Below are 5,899 nucleotides of genomic sequence, written 5' to 3'. Positions count from 1 at the left end.
GGCGTCCAGGTGGCGCAGTGAGTAAGAGCGCCAGCCCTGGCGTCAGGAGACATGGGATTGGTTCTGGCCTCAGACAGTTGGCACCCACACAAAATAACTGGCCGTGTAAACTTGAGCAAGTTACTTAACCACGATTGCTTTAAAAAAATAAAAAGAAGAGCTGAAGATTAGGAATAGTTATTATTTTTTCTTTGTTTTTTAAGACTAGGTTTCCCTATCTTTTTCAAGTTATAAGTACAAAGAGGCCACTCACCAACCCAAACCCACTGCTGATCAGGAGTTTCCTGTTTGGGCTTGTTGGTCCCTTCTTTTCTTTCTTTCTTTTTGCTTTTTGGAGAGCAACTGGGGTTAAGTGACTTGCCCAAAGTCACACGGCTAGTAATTGTGTCAAGTGTCTGAGGCTGGATTTGAACTCAGGTCCTCCTGATTCCAGGGCTGGTGCTCTATTCACTGTGCCACCTAGCCGCCCCTTGTTGGTCCCTTCTTATGTGCCCTGGTAGCCTTCCACTCCCAAAGGCTCACCATATTAATGTCTAAACTTACTGTGAACACCTGATTGATGATAGTCAAGTAAGGCTTCCCAGGAAGGATTGCTCAAACATTCCACCAGTGTTAGCCTCCCTAGTGATTGGTAAGCTTGTGCCACTATTCCTGGCCAGAATCAGGAATTCTTAACCTGGAGTCTTTTTTTTCTTAGTATATTTTGTTTACTATTTCCACATAATTGATTTCCCTTGTAATCTTATGTATTTTATTTTATGCATTTAAAAACAGTTTTCTGAGAATGGGTCCATAGGTTTTACCGGACTGCCAGAAGGGTCCAATGATACAAGAAAAGTTACGAAGCCCTTCTTTAGATAAATTCATTGGAGACTGCTACTCTGGTTTACTATTGTGAGGTGAGGATTATATGTTGGGTTCTTAAAGCCTACACCAGTAGTACACATGCTGTAAAGGTTTTGAGCAAAGTTCCATTGATAGACAACATCTGCTGTCTAAGGGCCATCTTAGCTCAAACATTGAGAAGCTCATTACAATTGATGAATTGATAAATTATTTGGATGTGGAGGTCCATAAAAACTCAGACTGTTAAAGGTATAGTATTAATCTTAAGTAGGCATAAGAAAAAGTAACATCTAGTGACATCATCAGCAGAGCATTATGATACTGGTGAATCCTTTGTTTTGGCCATATAAACACTTTCTGTGTTCATACACATATATGTAATTGATTATTATTGTTATATTTGGTTATATATGCAAATGGATATATCACCTAGATCTCACCTTACATCTCCTATTCTGCCAGAGAGAGGTGAGGGTCTTACCACATTTGTGAACTTGGCTCCAGAGAGCCATCCCAAATAGCAAAAAAAATTTTAACACAAAAAAAAATATTCAGTAAAATCAATCAATATGTCACCAAAAATTCTAACAGCACATGCAATATTCCATACCTGTGGATCCAGCTTCTGGAAGGGAGTAAGGGTGGGTGTCTTTTTTGAGCCACTGGCTATTTTCAGTGCTAGTAAATTTTAAAAATTGTATTGTTAGGTTAAGAGGAAGTGTGATGTAATGGAAGGTTTGAGATCTGGTCTTTGAATCAGGAAGTCCTGGGTTAAATTAATTCTTGCCTCAGCTTATATCCTACTTCTCATGGAAACACTTCCCTGCTCTGCTTAGTTGTTAGTGTTCTCTCTTTCCTCAAATTTCCTCAAATTATTATACATATACAATCATTTTTTCAGTTGTATCTGACTTTTTGTGACCCCGTTTGGGTTTTTTTTTTTTTTTGGCAGAGAGACTGGAATGGTTTGCCATTTCCTTCTCCCACTCATTTTACATATAAGGAAACTGAGGCAAACAGGGTTAAGTGACTTGCCCAGGGTCACACAGCTAGTAAATGTATGATGATTGTAAGATGAATCTTCCTGACTCTAAGCCCAATACTCAATCCACTATGTTACCTAGCTGCCCCCATTATGCATATACTAATCTGTGTTATTTTAAGTAAGGTGGATTTTTAGTGAGCTTTAAGAAGAAAAGCTCAAAAAGTAAAGTGGATTTTTGTTGTTATTTCTTAGAATTCAGTTTCCCAGGATCTATAGCCATAAGAATCTCTTGCTCCTAGGTATTAGATATGAGTTCTCACAGTTATGGTTAAAAACATCTCCACCATGCTTGTGTAATATTACATAATGATAAATAATGTAAACATTTTTGCTTAAATTGTAAACATCCACTGTATTCAGTGAGATACAGGGGTGAGGTGATGTAAGCTTGTGAGGCTATTAATGGCAAATTGCCTTCTTTGTCTGTTGCCCTATAAAGCAGGTGGGCAGTGAATGGTGAACTTTAGGAACCTTGATCAGCCCCCATAAAGGCTTGGGGGGAAACTTAGGGTTGAATGCACAAGCTGGAATGCTGTGTGTGCCTTGATCAGCCCCCATCAAGGCTTGGGGGGAATCTGTGTTTGCTTCAAGTGACCCCCATTGAGGTTTGAGGGGACTTAGGGGGATGCCCTGGCTATGCCTGTCTCAATTGACCCCATGGAGGCATAGGGGTAGTTACCTCTCAACCCCCACTTCTTATCAGCTCCTGCGAGAAGGGTGATTAGGGAATGCTGTAGAAGTTGTGATTCCATTATCAGTACTCCTGAGAAGACTATACTAGAATAAAGATTATTAACCCCTTCTTAGTGTCTTTTCCTGTCTGATCAGATCAAGAGTGAACCTGTGCTAGCAGCTCTCCTGTGTGGTAGTATTTGTTTTACAGTTATTTTCCTCCTTTTGAATATCAACTCCTCGAGGGCAGAGGCTTTCTTTTTTGTCTTTATATCCCCAGTGCCTAGCTAAGTGTCTCACTTACCATAGGCACTTAATAAATGTGTGTTGGAATGGTTGCTGTACAGTGGTGGCATCAAGCTCAAAAAGAAATAAGGGCCACTAATCTATTAATAAGGATCTCTGTGGACTACATATTGACTTCATTTTAAAATGCAATGTTGTCTATGTTTTATTGTATTTTTATTTATTTTGTTAAATATTTCTCAGTTACATTTTAATCTAGTTCAGGCTGAACTTAGCAATGTTGTCAGGATAGGTGGCATCCTGGGCACGTTTGACCCTTTTGTTGTAGTGTATGACCACAAACAAGTCATTTGACTTCTTGATGCCCTGGGAAAATCTATAAATGAAGAGATTTCTAATTTGCATTGGTAGAGGGAGCGTTTGAGAGTCTTCCTGAAGAAATCACAGGTTTGGACACCCACTCCCCTACCCTCAAATATGACACAGTCCAACTCCTGTTCAGGGCCAGGTATAAGACACATGGAAAACTTGGTGAGTTTTTAAGGGAGAATTGCAAAAGTGATGGAATAGCTGGAAAAATGTAAAGAAAAGCTACAAATACAAGAAAGGAAGACTGAGAGAAGAGGGAAGAGCTCAAGAGCCATTTGGTTGTATACTAAGTGAAAGGTGATCACCTAAAGGGATGTGGTCAGCTGTTCTTCATTCCTCAGAATAAGAGGAAATAGATTTGGATTATAGCCAGAAAGAGTAAGGTTAGCTAGATAGAAGAATTTCCTGATAGGGTCGGGTGTTAAACACTGGAACAGATAACTGGAGGCTGTGGAATTCCTTCCCTGGAGTGAAGCTAAAAATAGGTTAACTACTCCTCTGTCTAGGATGGCCCAGGAGTTGTCTGGGATGCAATAATTCATTCTTCTGACCATGTGGGGGTAAAGTGAAAGGCAAGACTGGGCCAGATCGGTAGCAGGATTTTCAGAAGTAATGCTAGAATAAGTTTACTTGTAATGAGAAAAAGGAGTAATTTGAATTATTTACCTCTTAACCAGACACATCACCCAGTAAAGTACAATGCCTAGAAGAAATGTACCATCTTTGGTAGCTGGTCAACTCATGGTGTTTCTGAGCAGAGGTAGGAGATACGTAGTCACTCAGTTTCTTTAGTTCAGGAAATAGTTCAGTTCTTTAGGTGCTGACTATCTGGTTTGTTGATTATCTAACAAATAAATATCCTGGAGAGCTGACAGTTTGCTTATTAGTATGTAGTTAAGGCTGTAAAGGAACTCTTTACAAAATTGTAGAAAATTTTAAGGTGAGAAGAGATTTCAGTGGCCAAATAGTCTACCCTATACATGAAAGGAATCCCTATTATGATATACCTAACATGAGGTCATCCTACAGCTGTTTGAAGATTCCCCCACCCCCACTCCCAGGAGAGGGAAACCTCTTGAGATAGCACATCTAACTTTTGGATAGCTTGAATTGTTAGGAAGGACATCAAGTCTAAAAGATATTTTTTTGTATAAAATACTGGTGCCATCTGAGCAACTAGAAAAGGACATTTAAAATATTTTGTAGAGCCTTCCTGTGGTGTCTTTTTCATGTATGGAAACCCAGACCTTAGATTAATGTTGCAGGATGTGACAGACATTAACAGAGATGGGATAAAGAGTCAGGACTCAGAGGGCTAAGGTAAGACTGGGAATGGAAGAGGGGGGTGAATCAGATATAGGTATGTATGTCCAGGAGCTTGACTGTAGACAAACAGTTAGAAGGAATTTTTGGAGGCACCCAGTCCAACCTCCCTCATTTTATATGTTAGGAATTGAGATCTGGAGAAGGTAAATGGCTTACTCAAGGTTACCCAGGTAGTGGTAGAGGCTGGCTATGAATCTAGGTCCTATAATTCCAGAACCAGTGATCTTTCCAATGTACCATTCTGCCTCTCCAGGTGATCAAGATAGAATCCCTGTCAGAAGATAGGCATGAACATTCAGGAGTCAGCTAGAACAGAGATACAAGAGATCAAAATAAGGCAGTGAGTGGGTCAAAAGCCAGGTAAGCTATCAGAGCCAGGGAACACAACATAAGCCTGAAATTGAGGCAATATGGTAGGTGAAGAACCAAACAAAGCAAGGGTAGTCCTTTGATAAGCTTCTTGCCAGGGGAGTTACTATTTCTGGTGTGGGGCACAGACCAGGACCCACAGTTAGGAGCAGGATCATTTGAGAGATATATTGGTCAGCTTTGTTGGATCCTTGGGGAATGCCTAGTGAGACGTTGAGATCCAATGGAAGACAACAATGATAAGAATCTCTCTCAGTTCTTTTACAGAGTGAATTGACTTCAGGTGGGGGTGGTTTTTATTTACACTAAGATTGACCCTCAGCTCCACTTGGCCAAGTCTTCTGATCTTCAGCTAACCAATAAGTACTTATTAAGTATCTCCAATATCCTCTCTTCTGTGCTAGATACTTGATAATATATGTTCATGCACAGTTCATAATATGATTTGGAAGCAGATTATCCATCATATGGATTATTTATGGATATTTTGCTCCTCCTTCTTTTTCTGTCTTTTGGCCATCTCTCAGCCTGAGTTTGATAAAGACTGTCTTCAAACCATCCCCAAGAGAGGAGAAAAATATTTTCATGAATTCAGCTAGCACCAGGTAACAACCAATGTCCATCTGTCCAAATCAATTTCCCTTCTCCCTTGGAGTTTTTGGTGTTCTTTGCAGCTGAGTCAAATGATCTCTGCATCACTAGAGAACCCCCTGAGATGGCAGATGGGGATGGGGAGATAATTTTCCTCTTGTCCTTGAGGGGACACTGTCTCTCCAGGGCCTCTGCTATGCTTACAGGTTGTAACCACTCCATCTTTTTGTTGGACCAGGAATATAGTGGAAGATGTTGAGAATGAGTGGTTGTGGTGTAGATCAGTGGGTGTCAAGAGAGATTGTTTGGATCAATGGGCTGTCAAACAAATTGAGCCAGAGGCAGTGGGGGTGTTGGTGTTGCTGATAGGTGATACAATGCTAGTGTTTCTCTCTCTCTCTCTCTCTCTCTCTCTCTCTCTCTCTCTCTCTCTCT

At 40.4% G+C, this 5,899-nt stretch overlaps 1 long non-coding RNA gene across 1 annotated transcript in view; it reads left to right on the top strand.

Annotated features, from left to right (window-relative positions):
• Positions 1 to 4,271: 4,271 nt before the first annotated feature.
• The window catches only part of LOC138144623 (uncharacterized), a 45,427-nt gene continuing 43,799 nt past the window's right edge, over positions 4,272 to 5,899 (top strand). Inside the window, exon 1 of the long non-coding RNA XR_011163993.1 lies at positions 4,272 to 4,498. This is a non-coding gene — a long non-coding RNA (uncharacterized lncRNA). The remainder of the gene's footprint in view (positions 4,499 to 5,899) is intronic.

This window comes from Petaurus breviceps, unplaced genomic scaffold (genome assembly GCF_028583685.1).
Source record: "Petaurus breviceps papuanus isolate PSGF00001 unplaced genomic scaffold, PetGlider_PUasm1.0 90702, whole genome shotgun sequence".
Lineage (NCBI taxonomy): Eukaryota > Metazoa > Chordata > Mammalia > Diprotodontia > Petauridae > Petaurus > Petaurus breviceps.
The sequence above is the reverse complement of the archived record's forward strand: the minus strand, read 5'-3'. Positions and strand labels throughout refer to the sequence as shown.